The sequence below is a fragment of the Bufo bufo genome, chromosome 3 (genome assembly GCF_905171765.1).
Source record: "Bufo bufo chromosome 3, aBufBuf1.1, whole genome shotgun sequence".
NCBI lineage: Eukaryota > Metazoa > Chordata > Amphibia > Anura > Bufonidae > Bufo > Bufo bufo.
In genome coordinates, this window is record NC_053391.1 from 654,753,735 (window position 1) to 654,779,384 (window position 25,650).

Genomic DNA, 25,650 nt, shown 5'->3' on the forward strand with positions numbered 1-25,650 from the left:
CCTCAGATGAGACCCCCCATCAGACCTTCATGTTAAACCCCCCGATATCATACCTCACATCAGAACCCCTTTAGACCTCAATGTCAGACCCCCATATCAGAACCCAGATCAGACCCCCATATCAGACCTCAGATCAGACCGCCATTAGACCTCCATGTGAGACCCCCATATCAGACCTCAGATCAGACCCTCTTTAGACCTCCATGTCAGACTTCCCAAGTATCAGACCTTAAAGGGGTTCTCCGGGCTTTTAATATTGATAACCCATCCTCAGGATACGGATGTAGCAGGGTTAACACACATGCTTTATGAGACATGTTATCTAAACTAAATGCAACTAAATGCGTTAAGCAATTGCTTTTCAATGGCTTTTGTTTGAAGATAACACAATGAGTTAAGAAATTTGAGTTAAGAGTGCGTGTGTTAACCCTCTGTAGGTCATCTGTAGGTCATTAATATGCAATTGTAACAAAAACTGCAGCACTCTCCAGCCTTGGTCCTTTCAAACTTTTATTCACCAGTACAAAAAATGCGATGTTTCGATCTGTGTGATCTTTCTCTGAGAAAGATCACACAGATCGAAACGTCGCATTTTTTGTACTGGTGAATAAAAGTTTGAAAGGACCAAGGCTGGAGAGTGCTGCAGTTTTTGTTACAATTGCATCTGGATTTGGGAAGTACAAGACTGGCTTCTGACACAGCGGGCACCACCACAGTAAGGAACAATATTCATTTTTTGTAGTGCTGCTACATTTTTCTTTTTCTAGGTCATTAATATCATATCAGCGGGGGTCCGACACCCGGTACCCCCGCAGATCAATTGCGCACGCCGTCTCCCTTCTCTCTTTCTGCTCACCAGTGATGGTCAGTTCGAAGTGTTCGCCTGCGAACACACGCGGGTTGCCATCTTGACTCACAAGTCCAGCGATGCACAGGTAAGCCCTTACCTTTGCCTGTGCCGCGAGCCGGTCTGAAATCAAATGCGGTCACCGGGAGCAGGCAGTTCCGAGAACAGCCCGATGAAGGCCCCCGGCGGCTGTTCTCGGAACTGCCTGCTCCCGGTGACCGCATTTGATTTCAGACCAGCTCGCGGCACAGGTAAGGGCTTTCCTGTGCATCCCCGGACTTGTGAGTCAAGATGGCATCCCGCATGTGTTCGCAGGCGAACACTGCGAACTGACCATCACTGCTGCTCTCCACTGCTGTCTATGGCAAAATAGCAGCAGAGCAGGAAGAGAGACAGCACATGCGCACTGTCTCCATTACAGCTAATCAGCGGGGGTGCCGGGTGTTAGACCCCCACCGATCTGATTTTGATGACCTATCCTGAGGATAGGTCATGAATATTAAAAGCCCGGAGAACCCCTTTAAAATAAATAAACTAACTTACCTAGGGCCACACCGCCAATTAGGCAAGGTGAGGCAATCGCCTTAGGCGGCGCGACCCTGGTGACAAGTGGGAGGCGGTAGTGGCAGGGCAGTGAGGACAGAGATACAGATGGATGTGCTGCGGGGCAGGGGAGAGGCGGCTCCCTTCCCCGCTCCTCTTAGACTGCAGGCTCTAGGCGTGATGACGTCATTGCGCCGCCTGAGCCGTACAGTGCGGGACACAGGCCGGAAGAGGCCTGCATTGCATGCCTGATGGAGGTAAGTATAAGTGTTTATTTTTTTTTTATATGGCACACAATGCAGAGAGGAGCGCTATGGGGGCATTTAGGGCACTCCTTACTGGCACATTATTGGGGGGCACTATGTGGGCACAAATGTGGCATTTTATATGGGGGCATCTAGGAGCACTTCTTACTGGCACATTATTGGGGGCCACTTCTTTCTGGCACATTATTGGGGGCCCTATGGTGGGCACAAAAGTGGTATTATATATGAAGACCATTATGGGGAAGGGGGGAAAGGAACATTATGGAGGCATCTAGGGGCACTTCTTATTGGCACATTATTGGGGGGCATTTACTGAGGGCACAAAGAAGGGGTAGTTTATATGGAGCGCTCTGTATAGGGGCATTTTATACTTGGACACATTATGGGGGTACTATGGGGAAAGAGGAGCACTATGAGGGCATCTACTGGGAACAAGAAGAAGGGGTATTTTATACTGGCAAATTATGGGGGACACCGAGGGCATCTACTGGGGCACTTTATACTGTTACATTATGGGGGCACTGGAAAACTCAGCGGCTCAACCTCTCACCGTAAATGGAAAAGGTGCTCACCTAAATGGCCCACCCTTAGGCCCAAAGTGAAAATGTAAATAGCAAAAGAAAAGGGGCACACTCAGATGGGCGCACTTGAATAGACAATGATATACAATTTATTAAAACCTGAAAACATAATCCCTAAAAATGGACATACATAATATACAGGCCCTATAAGGAAATATAGACTATATATACATAAATAAATATCCACTATATATATACATAAATAAATATCCACTATATATATACATAAATATGGCCACTGAGGAAGAGGTACAGCACCTCGAAACGCGTGTGGCGTAAGGAGTGAGCGTTCCACTAACTAATCCAGCAGAGACAATACCTGCAACAAGAAAATAAGAGAAAAGAAAATCGGCATTGTCTGGATCCGGTGTAAGCAGTCGCCTATCTGTGACATCATCTCAGCTTTACCCGGTCTCCCAAGCAACCAGGTGGAACGCCACGCTGAGGTCTAGCACACCACGTGGGACGCCGCTGGTGTGCGGCCGTCTGGAATCAGCGCTGCAAAGCGGCAGTGAAGACGGGTAAGACCTATCTCCTGGGGAGTACCCATTCTGTTATTGTGAACTTATCAGGTGACTTTTGGAAGTGATGCTGAGTCACTAACTGTGAAAATTGCCGTATATATGAATCGGACCTCAATTGGGAACGACCAGAAGCTATTGTGATTGGCATCAAGCGCTATACAGCCATTAACATTGCAATACACTTGCACATTAAGTGATATACAGCTGGTTTAGGTGCCAATTGTACCATCTCCTTATACACTGCTCAAAAAAATAAAGGGAACTGTCACGAGGGTGTCAAGAGCCACGTCTGACTCCGTTATACCCGGGGTCAGGAAGTCGCAGCGGGTGGCTGCGCGTTCGATGTACAAAGACAGTGCTGTTTCGTAATGGTAGCTTTCTGGGTTTGCCTTGCAATCCTTTTTGGCTCACTCAGGGATCCGTAGCTTCTCCTCCTCAGCAATCCAAACCTCCTTATATTCCCATCTCCCACTTCTCTGGTTGCCAGATATAGAGCTTCCTGCCTGGACTTCTATACTGACCCACTGGAGCTGAGTAGCTGAGATCCCTGGTTGTTGTTCCAGAGTGTTACCCTCTGGATCCCTGTTGGGCCTTGGTGGTCTGCTGTTGTCGCCCACCTGGGATTATGTGTTTGTCTGTATTGTCTGTCCTCTCCTTGGTGTTTTCCTCTTAGTCTCAGTGGTGCGGACTAGTGATCCCACCGCCCTGTTCACTACACAGGGCTCATCTTAGGGAAAGCCAGGGTTTAGGCACGTGATCGGCGTACGGGTGAGGAACCCGTCTAGGGACGTCAGGGCAGTTAGGTGCCAGCCGCAAGGTGAGTCAGGGGTCACCACCTTTCCCTCTCCCTTGGACAGGGCCTTCCCATTTCCCTCCCTTTGCGTGACACCGGTCATTACAGGAACACTTAAACAACACAATGTAACTCCAAGTGGTTCTGCAGGTGGTGACCACAGATCACTTCTCAGTTCCTATGCTTCCTGGCTGATGTTTTGGTCACTTTTGAATGCTGGCGGTGCTTTCGCTCTAGTGGTAGCATGAGACGGAGTCTACAACCCACACAAGTGGCTCAGGTAGTGCAGCTTATCCAGGATGGCACATCAATGCGAGCTGTGGCAAGAAGGTTTGCTGTGTCTGTCAGCGTAGTGTCCAGAGCATGGAGGCGCTACCAGGAGACAGGCCAGTACATCAGGAGACGTGGAGGAGGCTGTAGGAGGGCAACAACCCAGCAGCAGGACCGCTACCTCCGCCTTTGTGCAAGGAGGAACAGGAGGAGCACTGCCAGAGCCCTGCAAAATGACCTCCAGCAGGCAACAAATGTGCATGTGTCTGCTCAAACGATCAGAAACAGACTCCATGAGGGTGATATGAGGGCCCGATGTCCACAGGTGGGGGTTGTGCTTACAGCCCAACACCGTGCAGGACGTTTGGCATTTGCCAGAGAACATCAAGATTGGCAAATTCGCCACTGGCGCCCTGTGCTCTTCACAGATGAAAGCAGGTTCACACTGAGCACATGTGACAGAGTCTTGAGACGCCGTGGAGAACGTTCTGCTGCCTGTAACATCCTCCAGCATGACCGGTTTGGCATTGGGTCAGTAATGGTGTGGGGTGGCATTTCTTTGGAGGGCCGCACAGCCCTCCATGTGCTCGCCAGAGGTAGCCTGACTGCCATTACGTACCGAGATGAGATCCTCAGACCCCTTGTGAGACCATATGCTGGTGCAGTTGGCCCTGGGTTCCTCCTAATGCAAGACAATGCTAGACCTCATGTGGCTGGAGTGTGTCAGCAGTTCCTGCAAGACGAAGGCATTGATGCTATGGACTGGCCCGCCCGTTCCCCAGACCTGAATCCAATTGAGCACATCTGGGACATCATGTCTCGCTCTATCCACCAATGTCACGTTGCACCACAGACTGTCCAGGAGTTGGCAGATGCTTTAGTCCAGGTCTGGGAGGGGATCCCTCAGGAGACCGTCCGCCACCTCATCAGGAGCATGCACAGGCGTTGTAGGGAGGTCATACAGGCACGTGGAGGCCACACACACTACTGAGCCTCATTTTGACTTGTTTTAAGGACATTACATCAAAGTTGGATCAGCCTGTAGTGTGTTTTTCCACTTTAATTTTGAGTGTGACTCCAAATCCAGACCTCCATGGGTTAAAAAATTTGATTTCCATTTTTTTTATTTTTGTGTGATTTTGTTGTCAGCACATTCAACTATGTAAAGAACAAAGTATTTCAGAAGAATATTTAATTAATTCAGATCTAGGATGTGTTATTTTTGTGTTCCCTTTATTTTTTTGAGCAGTGTATATTGCAGTACACTGGTGCACGTGCTGCATTTTTAGCCGGCATAGGTGATATATGTGCTATCTTTCCTATTCATCAGCACGGGCTGTACTTCATTTATATACAGCTGGCATAGGTGCTATATAGGAACCACCTTTGGACAGGTGCATAGTGGTGCACTGGTACACGGGACTCATGATATTTATGTATATATAGGCTATATTTCCTTATAGGGCCTGTATTTTATGTATGTCCATTTTTAAGGATTATGTTTTTAGGTTTTAATAAATTGTATATCATTGTGTATTCAAGTGCGCCCATCTGAGTGTGCCCCTTTTCTTTAGCTAATTATGGGGGCACTATGGGGAAGGGGGGAGAGAAACACTATGGGGGCACTATATGGTGTATTTTATACTGGCACATTATGGGGGCACTATGGGGACATTAGCTCAACTGGGGGCATTAAAAGGGGGTATTTTTTTGCACTGGCACACATTATAAGGGGGCATTTTTTGTACTTGTGCTTATTTTAAGGGGGCATTTTTCTACTGTCATATTATGAGGAAAATTAGTACTACTGGGGGGGCATTTTGGTGGGTTTTATTACTACTCAGGGACGGTGGGGAACATAATTACTAGTATAGGCAGTATGGGAGCATTATTACTTTTGGGGCACAGTGGGGACATGTTGGGGGCACTGTAGGGGCAGTATTACTACCAAGTGTGCTCTGGCAGAGAATTATTTGTTGGGACTTTTGGGAGCACCATTAGGGCACCCTGGGTTTATCTGTTTCTGCAGTATAATATTGGTAAGCACAGCGGCACAGTATTGGGGGTGGTAGGAGGATTTGTCCAGAAGATGAGAGGATGATGGAAAAGTAGTAAACTAAGAAGTTTTTGTCAAACTGCAGAGACGAGAGATGGCTGAAAGAAATCATCATGGCGGTCTGTACTGAATGCAGAAGATGAGGAAAGGGAACATCAGAGGAGACGTCACTGGATATAAGAGGTATGGGGCGTATTACCCTGTATGTTCTGTAGTGATAGATGTAATGTTAGGAAAGAAGGGGTTAGGTTGAGAATTTGGTAAGGGGGGGGGGGGGCACTATTGAAATTTTTTCCTCAGGCAGCAGAAAGGTTAGGTGCACCCCTGAACTTACCTCTTCTTCTCTGGAGGACAGTGCAGTGCGGCGCCCGGAGAAGATCAAGCAGGGAGCGGTGAGTGCCGACAGCGCTTTTCTCCCTTCGCCTCCTGCAGACTAATGAGCACTTCCATAGTATAAATGAAAAATACAGCGCCACTGGCACCTGTGGGCTCCCTCGCTTAGGTTGGAACTGGGTGCTGCACAGTCCTGTTCAAGAGAATGAACCTGGGCTGCAATACCAAGCACAGCCACTTTACAACGGACAGCGCTGTGCTCGATACGCTGAGGAGGTTGCAACCTCTTGAAACAGCTGACCGGCGGGGGGGGGAGGGGGGAGGGGTGTGTGCTGGGAGTCAGACCTCCACTGATGGCCTGAGGAAATGTCATCCGTATTTTCCTACCAGAAAACTCCTTTGGGGGACATTCGTTCAGGGCTTTATGCTGCCTGCATTTAAGTGCAGACTCTGCCCCAAAAGTCCGGAAATGGCCAAGTGGTATCTGCCTCCCATTGTTTTCAATGGGAGTCAGCTCTGAAGTTCGCACGGCTGGCGGTTTAAAGCTGTGACTGCGTCAAGAGGGGACATATCTTGGACTGACAGCACTTGAATCCGCACTTTTTTGCGGTTTAGCTCCATTCAAAAGAACCACACCATGAGCGGGTCCGCAGCGTCTAAAATGAACAAACATGGCTGTTACTGCCTCAGAGAACAGCATCAGAATCTGCAGTGTGAACGTAGGCGTAACGCCACACAGTTATTTTACGTAATTACCTCTCTGTGGTAACATTTTGTGGAAGGCCCTTTTCTGTTCCAGTGTGACTGTGCCTCAGTCCATGAACACATGGTTGGCTGAGTTTGGTGACCGGTCCGCACAGAGCCCTGACCTCAACCCCATTAGGATGAATTGAGAGAGCCGAATGTGAACAAAGCCCTCTAGACCAACATCAGTGAATGATCTCACAAATGCTCTTTTGACTGAATGGACACAAAATCCGACAACTGTCTGACAACCAGCGTGTATCCAGCATAGGAACTGTGTCTCCGTGTGTTGGATGGTTGTTTCAGCAACTGTCACGCCCACCATAAAGCTGTGCCTCTTCATGTCCGATTCGGTGGGAGACCATAGCCGGACAATCCTTTTCACACTACACAATGATTTTTAATGTCCAGGAGTTCTTAAAGGACACCTGTACCTATGACACCGGCTGACCTGTTACATGTGCACTTGGCATCTGAGGGCATCTGAGTTGGTCCCATGTTCATATGTGCCCGCATTGCTGAGAAAAATGATGTTTTTTGCTGCACAATCTGTACTTTTTATTGATACCATTTTGGAGGGTGTGTGACTTTTTGATCACAGTTTATTACATATTTTTTGAAAAGAGAAGCAATGAAAAAATGGCAAATTGGCCATTTTGACCCTTTTTCTGTTACTCCATTCGCCGTATTGGAAAAATATTTTTAAATTTTAATAGTACGGGAGTTTTCAGACATGGTGATGCCCATGATGTTTATATTTTTTGTTATTTATGAATTGTTTTATTTTACAGAAAGGGGGCTGATTTAAACTTTTATATTTTTTTAAATCTTTTATATATTTTTAAAGATTTTTTTATTTATTTTTTATTATTTTGAAGCTCGCATTTGAGCCTACAATATTCTTTTATTTTAATTCTGAACAATCATGGGTCTTTTAGATCCATTATTTGTACAGAATTGCTCATTTCCTTTCTTGGCCTGCCACCTGCTGGCCAAAATAGGAATTGCAGCTTCAATACCCTGGGTCTCTTCAGAGAGACCCAGGGCATTGAATTCAATTACCAACATCGTCATTGATCGCAGAAGATACCGGTAAGTAGTCCAGGTTTTTCACCCTATAGATCACGGCTTTTAAAGGCTTTAATGACTGCGATCGGCATTATTGCTGGTAACGATCATTAGCCGCGGGTCTCTGCTGTTCGAAACTGTGGAGCGAGCGCCATGTTTGGACTCGGCTCCAGCGCAGTATCAAAGGGTTTAATATATGCAAATGAGCCTCTAGGAGCAACACGGGTGTTACTGTTGCACCTAGAGGCTCTGCTCTCTCTGCAACTACCTTCTGCACTTTATTTTACAGATGTCTTCAGCTGCCAAATGCAGACAGGTAACAAGTCAGCCAGTGTCATAGGAACAAATCTGCTGAAGCTGCCCTTTAAATGATGTAAATTGGGATTATCATGTCAGAGTTGCAGTACATTCACAGACAGGCTGTCACACTAATCCTCTGTAGAGCCTAACCCCTATTTCCTTTCCTGTCACAGTTTTTAGGATTGGCTGACAGCTGCAGGCCAGCCCCGTGTAAGCCGCGGTCCCACGGCTCTCCCCCCCAGTCCAGTGACACCTCCGGGACTCGCGGACGGCGCGGGGACCACGCTCAGCCCCTGGGACTACAGATACGGGCGGCGCTCGGCGTGACGTCATCAGCGCTGCGACGTTCTCCTTACACGGCCGGCCAGTGAATCAGTGCGCTCCCGCCTGGGCTGCAGGACGAGCCGGAGCTGCGAGGTAACAATAGCGGGGCACAGGAGGCCGGGGGACAGTGCTGCTAGGAGGATGGGGGTGATAGTCCTGCCGGCTCTGGAGACATGGACGGGAGCGTTATAGTGCCCCCTCCCCCCACCCGGCATATCATAACATGTATGATGACACACTGTCATCCATATGTACCGACTACCGAGGACATGTATGTAATGTTACCTGTGTACATACACCTCTGTCTGCAGGGGGTCATGGCCATTGTTTACCCATCTACCCTCATAGATAGAGAAGGGTATAGGACCTGGGATATATATATATATATATATATATATACACACACACACGGACATACATGACGCTATATACCCCTGTATTTACTATATGTAGATATATACACGGACATACATGACGCTATATACCCCTGTATTTACTATATGTAGATATATACACGGACATACATGACGCTATATACCCCTGTATTTACTATATGTAGATATATACACGGACATACATGACGCTATATACCCCTGTATTTACTACATGTAGATATATACACGGACATATATGACGCTATATACCCCTGTATTTACTATATGTAGATATATACACACGGACATACATGACGCTATATACCCCTGTATTTACTATATGTAGATACATACACAGACATACATGATGCTATATACCCCTGTATTTACTATATGTAGATATATACACGGACATGCATGACGCTATATACCCTGTATTTACTATATGTAGATATATACACGGACATACATGACGCTATATACCCCTGTATTTACTATATGTAGATATATACACGGACATACATGACGCTATATACCCCTGTATTTACTACATGTAGATATATACACGGACATATATGACGCTATATACCCCTGTATTTACTATATGTAGATATATACACACGGACATACATGACGCTATATACCCCTGTATTTACTATATGTAGATACATACACAGACATACATGATGCTATATACCCCTGTATTTACTATATGTAGATATATACACAGACATACATGATGCTATATACCCCTGTATTTACTATATGTAGATATATACACAGACATACATGACGCTATATACCCCTGTATTTACTATATGTAGATATATACACAGACATATATGATGCTATATACCCCTGTATTTACTATATGTAGATATATACACGGACATACATGACGCTATATACCCCTGTATTTACTATATGTAGATATATACACGCACATACATGATGCTATATACCCCTGTATTTACTATATGTAGATATATACACGGACATATATGATGCTATATACCCCTGTATTTACTACATGTAGATATATACACGGACATACATGATGCTATATACCCCTGTATTTACTATATGTAGATATATACACAGACATACATGACGCTATATACCCCTGTATTTACTATATGTAGATATATACACAGACATATATGATGCTATATACCCCTGTATTTACTATATGTAGATATATACACGGACATACATGACGCTATATACCCCTGTATTTACTATATGTAGATATATACACGCACATACATGATGCTATATACCCCTGTATTTACTATATGTAGATATATACACGGACATATATGATGCTATATACCCCTGTATTTACTATGTGTAGATATATACACTGACATACATGATGCTATATACCCCTGTATTTACTATGTGTAGATATATACACTGACATACATGATGCTATATACCCCTGTATTTACTATGTGTAGATATATACACTGACATACATGACGCTATATACCCCTGTATTTACTACGTGTAGATATATACACGCACATACATGACGCTATATACCCCTGTATTTACTATATGTAGATATATACACGGACATACATGACGCTATATACCCTGTATTTACTACGTGTAGATATATACACGGACATATATGACGCTATATACCCCTGTATTTACTACGTGTAGATATATACACGGACATACATGACGCTATATACCCCTGTATTTACTATATGTAGATATATACACGGACATACATGACGCTATATACCCTGTATTTACTACATGTAGATATATACACGGACATACATGACGCTATATACCCTGTATTTACTACATGTAGATATATACACGGACATACATGACGCTATATACCCCTGTATTTACTACATGTAGATATATACACGGACATACATGACGCTATATACCCTGTATTTACTACATGTAGATATATACACGGACATACATGATGCTATATACCCCTGTATTTACTACGTGTAGATATATACACGGACATGCATGACGCTATATACCCTGTATTTACTACATGTAGATATATACACGCACATACATGATGCTATATACCCCTGTATTTACTACATGTAGATATATACACGGACATACATGACGCTATATACCCCTGTATTTACTACATGTAGATATATACACAGACATATATGACGCTATATACCCTGTATTTACTACGTGTAGATATATACACGGACATGCATGACGCTATATACCCTGTATTTACTACATGTAGATATATACACGGACATACATGACGCTATATACCCCTGTATTCATTTAAACACATGGTCCCATATTATGACTGCGGTATCCGACCACATAGTCAGGGTTGTTTGTAGTCTGTTACCATGACGACCCTTGGGTCTGCACAGGAGCTGTAGAAACGAAACAGTAGGAGAACTATAGTTTATGCATTTATTTTCCTCACTTATATAGCGCTGACATATTCCGCAGAGCTGTACAGCCCTCCTCATCGCTGGCTGCCTCCCGTAGTGGTCACAGCCTCATAATTGGTTTCATGGTTTTTAACACAAAATTCATCAAGGCTAAAAAAAAAATATCAAATAACCTAAAGAAGTATTAAAATCATACTCCGACCTTTGGATTACTGGCTGTAAGACTATAAATTATCCGCTGTTATTAGTCACAGGAGGGAGATTTATCAAACCCGGTGCACAAAAGCGGTGGCGGGTTGGGTTGGCCACTCTACCAATCGGATTGCATTTTTCATTTTTAAGGGGGGCGTCTGATAGGCGAGAGCCTGGAGCTGATTGGCTTCTAACCAGTTCGACCCTTTTCTGCTTCCTTGCATGTTCAGAACTGTAGAGCCAAAGAGGACGCCACCAGCGGAGAGGCCGCGATCCTATAGATCTGGTAAGACTACGGACGTCGTCACCTCCTGCTACATATTTTCTGCGTCCTGTGATTAGTCCTCATCCAGACTTGTAAGAAATAGGATTTTAAAAAATCCTCACGTGTTTTCTGCTCTGTCCTTTTGTTGTTTTTTTTTTGCACTCATGTACAATTCCCTGTAAGTGAAGTCTGTGTCGATTGTGTTTAGTTCTGCTCCATTGGAGCACCACCATGACCGAAACCTGCTTAAAATCCAGTCTCTCTTTTTTTTTTTTTACTGCAGCACTGCACTTATAGCAAGGACACAGTGATTATTAACGCTAAACATTGAAGATCCTTTGGCGTTTCACTTAAGGTGGGGGGGGGGGGGGGGGGGGAGTGGCTAGGGGATAATGTAATGGGGAAGTGGTGCTGTAGGAGACTAGGCAATCCCCTTGGTGCTCCAAACACCTCATTAGCATATTTATCTACAACGGGGCCTCCAATTTGAGATCCATTTGGTATGGTTTAACTCCGCATGATGAACCCTAACAGGGAGTATGTCTTGTTTAATAGGGTTGATCATGCCGATAGATGTTCTTTAACCCCTTAACGTCCAGCGCCGTACATGTACGGCGACTGATCGGTCACCGATAGCTGGACCCCTGCTGTATGCGCCGGCATCAGTAAAATCACCAATGCCGGCGCATTAACCTAGCGCTGACCGCGGCACGTGCGATGTCCGTGCAGGGAGGAAGCAGCCTTCGGGTCCTTAGGCATCGTGGCTGCCATCCCTCTTAGGGTCCATTCACACATCCGGGGTGTGTTCCGTCCCCATAGACAATGAATGGGTCCTCACCCGTTCCTCAACGTGTGAATGGAGCCTTAGCCTGTGAGATCCAGCCCCCTGGATTACAGTCTGTAATACTCTTACAGCCAATGCATCACAATACAGAAGAATTGTGATGCATTGTAAAGGGGATCAGACCCCCAAAAGTTGATTGTCCCAGAGTGGGACAAAAAAAATTTAGTGAAAAAAATAAGTTTAAAAAATGACGTTTTCAAAAAAAATAAGAGCTTCTTTTCCCCAAAATAAAGTGTAAAAAAAATAATTGTAAAAAATATTTATATATAAAAATAGACATATTGGGTATCGCCGCTGTATTTGAGGCATGGGGGTCTCATCTGAGGTTTGAATGGGGGTTCTTATCTGAGGTCTGATTGGGGGTCATTCACATTGGAATCTGTGGGTCTGATCTGAGGTCTTATAGGGGTATGATTAATATTGGGGTCTGATTGAGGGTCTTATTAATATTGGGGGTCTGATTGGGGCTGTGAGCTGAGGTCTGATTAACATTGGGGGTCTGATTGCTGGTCCGATCTGAGGTTTAATGAAAAATATCATTTTTTATTCTCCTCCTCTAAATCCTAGGTGCGTCTTATGGGGAGAAAATATGGTACTCAGCTTTTCTTTCTAGACTATATTAATGTGTTAAATGTAAAATGGTGTTCACACATGCACATACCTTAGGACATTGTATGTAGGGCTGGGAGATTAATTTGTGTTTTAGTGCCCCATGATATGTTGTTTTTTTAGTTTTTTTAAATCATCGTATTGAATTTTTTCTCTACCACCTGTTTGACATGGCAGTACTTTTTGGATGGGGTGACAGTCACCTGCTGTCCCTGTCATTAGACACGCAGCACAGTGCATTATGAGTAAGAGGAGACGCTACCCACGTGTTGCTACCTGAGGTTTGGCTGGGTAACTACTCGGACGCCAGGGCAACTACTGGGAGTAATGTGAGGCAGGTGGACCGAGGAGGCGACTTATCTAGGCCAGAGAGGAGCAGGAGCGTGCCTGGGGCTGTGGGGTGGGAGCAGGTCAAGTCCTAGTGTTGTACTGGGAGGTGTGGTGACTGGAGACTGCCGTCATCCCAGTGCTGGGAACTGCTCCTGTGTAGTAATAAAGGTGTTACATCATCATACATTATGTATACCTGTGTGCACTTTTACACATACAGACTATATGTTGGTAAGATGTGCCACTGTGCATATGTAAAAGTTTCTCTGTGTGTGCATGTAAGTAAAAGTGTACATACAGTTGCAAGAAAAAGTATGTGAACCCTTTGGAATGATATGGATTTCTGCACAAATTGGTCATAAAATGTGATCTGATCTTCATCTAAGTCACAACAATAGACAATCACAGTCTGCTTAAAGGGTTTCTACCACCAGAAATACCGTTATGTAGCTGACTGACATTAGCGATGCGCTAATGTCAGCACTACATAACAGTATGTTTCTGACATTTGTCCCTGCAGCCGTTTTTGTAAAATAACCTCTTTTAGAATATGCTAATGAGCCTCTAGGTGCTATGTGGGCGTAAAATCAGCACCTAGAGGCTCCGTCCACTCACGCTTTATCCCGCCCAGGTCCAGTGTTCTGCCCGCCGCGCTCCTCTTGATTGATGCCACTGTTCCCTGCATCGTTGGCGGAATCCCTCGCCTGCGCCGTTCACTTCTGTCTTCGGCGCAGTGAGTGAAGGCCGCTCTCCTGATGCCGGCTTCCTCACTGTGACGTAGTCGGCGCAGGCGCAGTGAGGAATCCGGCACCAGGAGTGCATCATTCACTCACTGCGCCGAAGACAGAAGTGAATGGCGCAGGCGCGGGATTTCGGCAATGATGCGGTGGACCGTGCCGTCAATCAAGAGGAGCGGGGAGGGCAGAACAGGGGACCTGGGCGGCATAAAGCGTGAGTGGACGGAGCCTCTAGGTGCTGATTTTACGCCCACATAGCACCTAGAGGCTCATTAGCATATAATAAAAGTGCTTTTTTTTTTACAAAAAACGTCTGCAGGGACAAATGTTAGAAACATACTGTTATGTAGTAGGGATCGACCGATATTGATTTTTTAGGGCCGATACCGATACCGATAATTTGTGAACTTTCAGGCCGATAGCCGATAATTTATACCGATATTCTGGGAATTTTCATTTTTGAGAAAAAAAAAAAATTCCTACACAAATCTGCTGAAAATTAATATGTTTATTGTTAATGTGTATTTTTTTTTTTATAAATCTTTTTCATTTATACTTAATATTTTTGTGTTTTTTTTTTACTAACTTTTAACCCCCTTAGGGACTAGAACCCTTGTCCTATTCCCCCTGATAGATCTCTATCAGGGTGAATAGGATCTCACACTGTCCCTGCTGCTCTGTGCATAGTGCACACAGCAGCATGGAGCTGAACATGGCAGCCAGGGCTTCAATAGCGTCCTGGCTGCCATGGCAACCGATCGGAGCCCCAGGCTTACACAGCTGGGGCTCCGATCGGAGGAGCAGGGGAGAGGGGATCCTGTGGCCACTGCCACCAATGATTAATACTGGGTGGGGGGGGGCGCACTGCGCCACCAATGTTTTTACTATTGGCCGGGATTGGGATGGGGGTGGGGGGGGGGTGCACTGCGCCACCAATGATTAATACTGGGGGGCTTGGGGGGGGCGCACTGCGCCACCAATGAAGATAAGTCTATCGATCATTCATATACAGGAGGCGGGAGCTGGCTGCAGAATCACATAGCCGGCTCCCGACCTCTATCAGCGGTAGCTGCGATCCGCGGCACCTGAGGAGTTAACTACCGCGGACCGCAGCTATTGCTCATAGAGGTCGGGAGCCGGCTATGTGATTCTGCAGCCAGCTCCCGCCTCCTGTATATGAATGAATGAAAGGCTTATCTTCATTGGTGGCGCAGCGGCCACAGCCCCTCCCCTCCTCTATGTTCTATCCCCTCATTGGCGGCAGCGGCAGCAGCAGCACAGGGGGGAGGAGACACGGCTTCCTTCTCCCCTGTGCTGCGGAGGGAACACAGAGAGCGCTGTCAGCAGCGCGTTCTGTGTTCCCCATACGTTATCGGTATATCGGCAAAATAGATGCCGATACCGATAACGTTCAAAATCCTCAATATCGGCCGATAATATCGGCCAAACCGATAATTGGTCGATCCCTATTATGTAGTGCTGACATTAGCGCATCGCTATATCAGCCAGCTACGTAACAGTATATCTGCTGGTAGAAACCCTTTAAACTATTAACACACAAAGAAATAAATGTTACCATGTTTTTATTGAACACACCATGTAAACATTCACAGTGCAGGTGGAAAAAGTATGTGAACCCTTGGATTTAATAACTGGTTGAACCTCCTTTGGCAGCAATAACTTCAACCAGAGGTTGAGGTCAGGACTCTGACTGGGCCACTCCAGAAGACGTATTTTCTTCTGTTTAAGCCACTCTGTTGTTGATTTAGGCTACGTCTACACGACGACATTTGTTGCGCGACATTTTGTTGCACGACAATTTTTATAATGGCAGTCTATGGTGTCGCACTGCAACATGCTGCGACTGCGACGCAACAGTCGCAGAAAATCCATTCGAGATGAATTTTTCTGCGACTGTTGCGTCGCAGCATGTCGCATGTTGCAGTGCGACACCATAGACTGCCATTATAAAAATTGTTGCGCGACATTAGTGCAACAAAATGTTGCGCCCTATCTGTCGCATGACAAATGTCGTCGTGTAGACGTAGCCTAACTTCTGTGCTTTGGGTCGTTGTCCTGTTGCAACACCCATCTTCTGTTGAGCTTCAGCTGGTGGACAGATGGCCTTAAGTTCTCCTGCAAAATGTCTTGATAAACTTGGGAATTCATTTTTCCTTCGATGATAGCAATCCGTCCAGGCCCTGACGCTGCAAAGCAGCTCCAAACCATGATGCCCCCACCACCATACTTCACAGTTGGGATGAGGATTTGATGTTGGTGTGCTATGCCTCTCTTTCTCCACTCATAGTGTCGTGTGTTTCTTCCAAACAACTCAACTTTGGTTTCATCTGTCCACAGAATATTTTGCCAGTACTGCTGTGGAACATCCAGGTGCTCTTGTGCAAACTGTAAACGTGCAGCAATGGTTTTTTTGGACAGCAGTGGCTTCCTCTGTGGTATCCTTCCATGAAATCCATTCTTGTTTAGTGTTTTACGTATCGTAGATTCGCTAACAGGGATGTTAGCATATGCCAGAGACTTTTGTAAGTCTTTAGCTGACACTCTAGGATTCTTCTTCACCTCATTGAGCAGTCTGCGCTGTGCTCTTGTTGATATTTTTAGAATGTGCCATTGCATTCTGCTGCACCTGGTGGCCTGTGTCACATGACCTGTTATAGGTGGGGCTTACAGCCCTATTCCTTCTCCCACTACATGAGTGATCTCACTATGGAGGTATGTGGGAGCTTGGCTGTAAGTTGTATCCTAGCACCTTTTAGACCGTGGAGGAATTGCGTTTTTCTTTTTCCACTTCCACCCCATTTGGAATTTTTTTTCCCAGCTTCCCACTACATTGTATGCCATATTAAACGGTGGCATTAGAAAGTACAACTTGTCCCGCAAAAAATAAGCCCTATACGGCTATGTGAACAGAAAAGTAAAAGAGTTATGGCTCGAGGAAGATACGGAAGAAGAATGAAAACGCTAAAACGAAAAAAACCTCCGGTATCCTAAGGGTTAAAGGGGTTGCCCAGTATTTTTATATTGATTGCCTTTTCCTAGGTTAGGTCATCGATGTCTGATTGGTGGGAGTCTGGACATAGCTGGTTATTGCAGTGCTGCTCCCATTGAAGTGAATAGGAGCTGCAGTAATCGGCTCCATCCACTGTACAATGGATAAAGCCGTGCCGTTCCAGCGCTGGAATCCCCACCGATCAGATATTGATGGCCTATCCTGAACATAGGTCATCAATATAAAAACTGGGACAACCCCTTTAAGGTGCCATGCCAGGACATGTTATTGGGGCTGTGCTTCACTGCGGGCACTTTATTTGTAACTGGCAAGCTGCCAGCAAGACCTGCAAGCATCTGGCTTTGTGATCATGTACACACTTATGGATGGGCATGCTCGGCGTCCTTTCAGGATCTCATATTCTGCTGCTCCGAAGGTACACTGCGATGAAATGTTTGCTCCTATCAGCTGCGCGTTATATTCTCACTTGGCCCCCGAAATGGAAGCTGTCTGTCACTATTCAGATGCAGATGCTTACAGGAAATTGTGCTCTTTACTCCTAGAAGGCCGGGGGCACACAGGGTCTTAGTGCCATCTGTTATAGTACTTGGATACAGAGGCTGTGCCTGCCAAGAGGTGTATATGAAGCATAGTAAGAACAGTAATGCAGTATGTATATATATATATATATATATATATATATATATATATATATATATACAGTACAGACCAAAAGTTTGGACACACCTTCTCATTCAAAGAGTTTTCTTTATTTTCATGACTATGAAAATTGTAGATTCACACTGATGGCATCAAAACTATGAATTAACACATGTGGAATTATATATACATAACAAACAAGTGTGAAACAACTGAAAATATGTCATATTCTAGGTTCTTCAAAGTAGCCACCTTTTGCTTTGATTACTGCTTTGCACACTCTTGGCATTCTCTTGATGAGCTTTAAGAGGTAGTCCTGAAATGGTTTTCACTTCACAGGTGTGCCCTGTCAGGTTTAATAAGTGGGATTTCTTGCCTTATAAATGGGGTTGGGACCATCAGTTGCGTTGAGGAGAAGTCAGGTGGATACACAGCTGATAGTCCTACTGAATAGACTGTTAGAATTTGTATCATGGCAAGAAAAGAGCAGTAAAGAAAAACGAGTGGCCATCATTACTTTAAGAAATGAAGGTCAGTCAGTCAGCCGAATAATTGGGAAAACTTTGAAAGTAAGGGCTATTTGACCATGAAGGAGAGTGATGGGGTGCTGCGCCAGATGACCTGGCCTCCACAGTCACCGGACCTGAACCCAATCGAGATGGTTTGGGGTGAGCTGGACCGCAGAGTGAAGGCAAAAGGGCCAACAAGTGCTAAGCATCTCTGGGAACTCCTTCAAGACTGTTGGAAGACCATTTCAGGGGACTACCTCTTGAAGCTCATCAAGAGAATGCCAAGAGTGTGCAAAGCAGTAATCAAAGCAAAAGGTGGCTACTTTGAAGAACCTAGAATATGACATATTTTCAGTTGTTTCACACTTGTTTGTTATGTATATAATTCCACATGTGTTAATTCATAGTTTTGATGCCTTCATAGTCATGAAAATAAAGAAAACTCTTTGAATGAGAAGGTGTGTCCAAACTTTTGGTCTGTACTGTATATATCTATTTCTACAGGGAGTGCAGAATTATTAGGCAAGTTGTATTTTTGAGGATTAATTTTATTATTGAACAACAACCATGTTCTCAATGAACCCAAAAAACTCATTAATATCAAAGCTGAATATTTTTGGAAGTAGTTTTTAGTTTGTTTTTAGTTTTAGCTATTTTAGAGGGATATCTGTGTGTGCAGGTGACTATTACTGTGCATAATTATTAGGCAACTTAACAAAAAACAAATATATACCCATTTCAATTATTTATTTTTACCAGTGAAACCAATATAACATCTCAACATTCACAAATATACATTTCTGACATTCAAAAACAAAACAAAAACAAATCAGTGACCAATATAGCCACCTTTCTTTGCAAGGACACTCAAAAGCCTGCCATCCATGGATTCTGTCAGTGTTTTGATCTGTTCACCATCAACATTGCGTGCAGCAGCAACCACAGCCTCCCAGACACTGTTCAGAGAGGTGTACTGTTTTCCCTCCTTGTAAATCTCACATTTGATGATGGACCACAGGTTCTCAATGGGGTTCAGATCAGGTGAACAAGGAGGCCATGTCATTAGATTTTCTTCTTTTATACCCTTTCTTGCCAGCCACGCTGTGGAGTACTTGGATGCGTGTGATGGAGCATTGTCCTGCATGAAAATCATGTTTTTCTTGAAGGATGCAGACTTCTTCCTGTACCACTGCTTGAAGAAGGTGTCTTCCAGAAACTGGCAGTAGGACTGGGAGTTGAGCTTGACTCCATCCTCAACCCGAAAAGGCCCCACAAGCTCATCTTTGATGATACCAGCCCAAACCAGTACTCCACCTCCACCTTGCTGGCGTCTGAGTTGGACTGGAGCTCTCTGCTCTTTACCAATCCAGCCACGGGCCCATCCATCTGGCCCATCAAGACTCACTCTCATTTCATCAGTCCATAAAACCTTAGAAAAATCAGTCTTGAGATATTTCTTGGCCCAGTCTTGACGTTTCAGCTTGTGTGTCTTGTTCAGTGGTGGTCGTCTTTCAGCCTTTCTTACCTTGGCCATGTCTCTGAGTATTGCACACCTTGTGCTTTTGGGCACTCCAGTGATGTTGCAGCTCTGAAATATGGCCAAACTGGTGGCAAGTGGCATCTTGGCAGCTGCACGCTTGACTTTCTCAGTTCATGGGCAGTTATTTTGCGCCTTGGTTTTTCCACACGCTTCTTGCGACCCTGTTGACTATTTTGAATGAAACGCTTGATTGTTTGATGATCACGCTTCAGAAGCTTTGCAATTTTAAGAGTGCTGCATCCCTCTGCAAGATATCTCACTATTTTTGACTTCTGAGCCTGTCAAGTCCTTCTTTTGACCCATTTTGCCAAAGGAAAGGAAGTTGCCTAATAATTATGCACACCTAATATAGGGTGTTGATGTCATTAGACCACACCCCTTCTCATTACAGAGATGCACATCACCTAATATGCTTAATTGGTAGTAGGCTTTGAGCCTATACAGCTTGGAGTAAAACAACATGCATAAAGAGGATGATGTGGTCAAAATACTCATTTGCCTAATAATTCTGCACTCCCTGTATTCCTGGTGCATTTTGGCCACTAACATTCCTCAATTTTATTTTTATTTTTTTGGGGAATTTAAAGAAAATGTGTCGCCAAAATTTTTATCTGCCAGTTAAAACCAGATAGTAAAGGAAAAAAGACCCCCCTGCGCTCCTATTGTATAGATGTGTGTAAATCTACCTGTGTAGGAAGATCCTGCTGCTTAATGTCTAAGAAGGAGCTATTGTTCTCCTTAGGTAAGTATATAAGAAAATGATATATCATCCGTAGGGGATATGGGACATAAGCGCTGGTATACACAATCAGAAACAGCTAGTCCTTTAAGTTGGCATCATCAATTAGTGCCAGCCTGAATAACTGGGTGGTTGGTTACAAAAAAAAAAAAAAAAATATGAGGATCGGAGCATATAGTCAGTTGGTGAGGGTAACAAGGGGCAAATAAAACACAAGTATTTGCACTAGGAGTTCAAGGATTGAACGGTGAGAGTAAAATTGATAATGATAATACTAATGCCGTTGGTACCTTGTCTTTCCTCCAAAATGTTCCCTTGATTGGTGTTCCGCTATGCGGCTTATTATTTGTGAGTTTCTGTTGTTGTTCCTATAAAGATGCTGTTGTCCTTTCAAATCACGGCGTCCTTCTTGCTCACCTGCCAGCAGCAGCGTGGCCCCGGCCGGAAGCACGCGCGGCGCGAGGGAGCTTGGTCTGTTACCCGGGAAACCGCTTGCGGTGACGTCACCGTTACGAGTACAGGGGCCTCCGTAGGACAAAAGACTACTACCTACGCGTTTCAGAGCCTATCGAGCCGATAGGCTCTGAAACGCGTAGATAGTAGTCTTTTGTCCTACGGAGGCTCCTGTACAAGGACAACAGCATCTTTATAGGAACAACAACAGAAACTCACAAATAATAAGCGGCATAGCGGAACACCAATCAAGGGAACATTTTGGAGGAAAGACAAGGTACCAACGGCATTAGTATTATCATTATCAATTTTACTCTCACCGTTCAATCCTTGAACTCCTAGTGCAAATACTTGTGTTTTATTTGCCCCTTGTTACCCTCACCAACTGGACTATATGCTCCGATCCTCATATTTATTTATTTTGGCATAACCTATTTTTGTAACCAACCACCCAGTTATTCAGGCTGGCACTAATTGATGGTGCCAACTTAAAGGACTAGCTGTTTCTGATTGTGTATACCAGCGCTTATGTCCCATATCCCCTACGGGTGATATATCATTTTCTTATATAAAACCAGATAGTAGTATGTCTCTTTTTTTTATATTCTGTTTTTATTTTCTGAATACAATTTTTTTTTTTTCTTTTTAATTGTATTTTCTGAACCTGATTATGGCGGTGGCCATCTTGCCTGAGCTGTTCTTAACATTTAGAAACCATTAAGAAAATTGCTTTACTGCTGCCCCATGGTCCATAGACTCAATGGTCAGGAGGGGACCTCATTGGCTTCTATGGGAAAGTTTTCTAGGCAGGCTCTGTGACCTGTGCAGAGGTTATTGTACAAGGACGGAATAGATAAGATGTGACAATCGCCTATTGTGAATGGTGGATCCTTTATCTATACACAGAGGTGATATCATTACAGGCAGGGTAAGAATGACAGATAAGCAGGTAACTGCAGTAAAGTGATCTGTACAGACCAAGAAGTGGCAACTGTTATTAGCAGAGACCCATCGAGCAATAATACCGGTCACAGTCATTAAAGCGAACCTTTCACCAGGATTTCACTTAATAAACTATTACCAGTACCTTATAGATTATCCTCATTGTGTTTCAATGCATTCTTGTCCCGCTTTCCTGGGATGGATATTCATGAAAAAAATGACTTATAAAGTCCTCGTCTCCAGCTCCTGAAGTCACGCTAGAAGTCAAGGGGGTAGCCCTTCCCTCACTCCGGTGCTGTAACTCTCCTGCCTCTATGCAGTCTAATTGACACACGGCTCAGTCGCTGGGACCGCGCTTGTACAGGCGGCGCATGCGCCGTCGGACTCGAGCGCGATCCTGTAACTGAATAGCGCGTGAGGAAGAGAAGACAGGCAGGCATCGGGGACGGCGCATGCGCGATTCAGTTACAGGATCGCGCTCTAGTCCGACGGCGCATGCGCCGCCTGTACAAGCGCGGTCCCGGCGACTGAGCCGGGTGTCAGTTACACTACTTAGAGGAGGGGTTAGGGCAGGGGAGTTACAGCCCGGAGTGAGGGAAGGGCTACCCCCTTGACTTCTAGCGTGACTTCAGGAGCTGGAGACGAGGACTTTATAAGTCGTTTTTTTCATGAATATACATCGCAGGAAAGCGGCACAAGACTGTATGGAAACACAATGAGGATGATCTATAAGGTACTGGTGATAGTTTATTAAGTGAAATCCTGGTGAAAGGTTCGCTTTAAAGCCTTTAGATGCCGTGATCAAGTGAGATCATATTAAAATATAAAAATATTTTTCAAATACGACGAATGGCGTAATAAAATGTGATCAAAAAGTCATACGCCCTCCAAAATGGTATCAATAAAAACTACAGATTGTCCTGCAAAAAATGAGCCCCCACACAGCTGAGTAGATAAAACTATAGGAAAAAAGTAATGGGGGTCAGGATGTGGTGATGTAAAAATAAAATGTTTTTCTCAAAGTTTACATTTATTTTTACGCTATTTAGACACAAAAACCTATGCATATGCGGTATTGTTGTAATCGTACTGACCCAGAGAATGAAGGGCACAGGTCAACAATTTTTGCCACTTTTAACGAGTCACAGTTGATAAATCCAGAGTGAAACTAATCAACATAACTAACCACCTAGTGTGACATCTGTGTGCGTTTTTTTATTTTTCTCGCCCATATTCCTTGGGGGACACAGGAAACCATGGGTATAGCTCTGCTCCCTAGGAGGCGTGACACTAAGTGAAAGCTGTAAGCCCCTCCTCCATCAGCTATACCCTTCAGCCTGGAGAAGAGACTGCCAGTTTTTGCTTAGTGTCCAAGGAGGCAAGACACCCCCTGCTTATGCAGGGTTGTTTTCCTATGATTTTTTATTTTTACGTTATTTGTTGTTTTTAATTCGGTTTTTTTCTACTTACAGGGACAACAGAGGCGCATTAGACCCCTCTGTTTCTCCCGGGGTTGAGTTGCGCCAGTGCCGGTAATTCCGCACTGCCGCCTCCCCCACAGAAGACAAGGTGGACCAGGGCAGCCTCGCTCCCCTGCGTCCCGCCAGCTCAGGGTCGCCCGCACGCCAAGTCCCTCCCCCGGCTTCCTGCCACTGCGGTGCCAGGAGCTGAAGGGGCGACCCCGCTGGATGGATTGAGGGTGAAGACAGCGTATGGTGAGACAGGCTGCTCCAGCCTCCCCTTCCTCCCTCCCACCGCTGCTACAGGCCTCCTGGGCTCCCATGGCCACTGTTACTACATGGCCACTGCTACATCGTGCGCCCACCCCTCCCCCCCCCCCCCCCCGATATCGGACCGTTACCGGGCAGGGGAGTTTATCTGGGCAAGTCCTTGGCAGGGACGCTGCCTTCTGCCACATCCAGGCGCGGAGGGGGCCGCTTTCTTGGCGTGAACGGCGCCATTTCAGGCCGGCACTTCATCATCCTTGGGGGTTAAGATCATTTTGCCGCGCGCGCGCGGCTCTGCTTCAGAGCGGCAGGGAGGGGGCGGAGCTTCCTACATGCGCTCCGCTACTTCCGGGTTCATCGCACAGTGCTGCGTGGAATCCTCTCTGCAGTGCGATCCGAAGCCGGTGCTGCTGCCTCTCCTCCACAGCCTCCTCAGTCTGTTCCCCTTACCGCTGCCGCTTGCATCATCCGGGTCTGGTAGGACTTTTAACCCCCTCCGTGCCACAGTACTGTCGCTTGGGTGTTATCCCCGTTTCTTTCCTTGGGGTCTCCCACTTTAAGTGCAACATCTTTGTTCCACCATGTCAGACCCTTCTGCAGCCGCCAAGCCTTGGTACCATGCCTGTACTGCTTGTAGGGAACCCTTTCCCCGGGGGCAGTCTGATCCGCACTGTACTGCATGTCGGGCTCCACCGCAGCCTCAGTCGCCCGCTGTGTCGCTCCCTGCTGCCTCTGACCCGCCTGACTGGGCTAGATCCCTGTCCCAGGCCGTGGAAAGCCTCACTCATGTCGTGGGCCGCCTAATAGACAGGCCGCCTACCCCGCAGGACGCCACTCTTACTGTCGCGCCCTCCGGGTCCACCGCTTCTGCCGCTGCAGCGGGTTCACTCTCCTTTAGTGACCCCTCCCGAGCTAGGCACTCTCAGAAGCGTATTAGAGTAGAGCGAGCCTCCTCCTCGGATGCCTCCCTCTCCCCGCCACGCGTGCGCACCCAGACGAGCCTCTCCTCTCCAAAGGATTCGCTCTCTGAAGGTGAATTGGCGGTTTCAGATTTGGAAATGGACTCGGCCCTGCCGTCCAAGCTAGCCTCAGCGATGGGTCAACTCATCTCTGATATTCGTGACACCTTTAAGGTGCAGGATGATCCCCCTAGCTCGGACGCAGCTAGCGTCTCATTTATCAGACCCAGGCAGGTCTCAAAAGTCTTCCCAATCCACTCTGATTTCTCCTCTGTGGTGTCTAAGGCTTGGGCTCGACCGGACACCCGTTTTGTCAACCCCAAGAAGCTGGACATTTGCTATCCTTTTCCAGCAGATGTCGTGGCCACATGGTCTTCCCCACCCAAGGTGGACCCCCCTGTGGCCCGGCTGTCGAAGAACACGGCCATCCCTGTTCCCGACGGGTCCTCTCTTCAGTCAGCGGAGGACCGTCGCATGGAGACCCTTTCTAAGGGCATTTTTGCTGCCTCCGGTTCTGCTCTCAGACCGGTTTTTGCCTCTGCTTGGGCAGGGAAAGCAATCTCTGCTTGGGGTGCGCAGCTGGAACAGGAGTTGGACTCGGACGTCCCTATCCAGGACCTGCGTTCCTTGGCCCAGCTTATTGTTCGGGCCGGGAATTTTGTTTGTGAGGCCTCCCTTGATGCGGGAGCCCTTATTGCAC

At 45.8% G+C, this 25,650-nt stretch overlaps 1 protein-coding gene across 2 annotated transcripts in view; it reads left to right on the forward strand.

Annotated features, from left to right (window-relative positions):
- The first annotated feature begins 8,606 nt into the window (after window positions 1–8,606).
- DCUN1D5 (defective in cullin neddylation 1 domain containing 5) overlaps window positions 8,607–25,650 on the forward strand; it is a 48,556-nt gene continuing 31,512 nt past the window's right edge. The window contains exons 1-2 of one of the 2 annotated variants that reach the window (XM_040426281.1): window positions 8,607–8,742; window positions 11,857–11,983. The gene's annotated coding sequence lies outside the window, so the exon portion shown is untranslated. The remainder of the gene's footprint in view (window positions 8,743–11,856; window positions 11,984–25,650) is intronic. The other variant, XM_040426280.1, reaches the window with a different exon arrangement.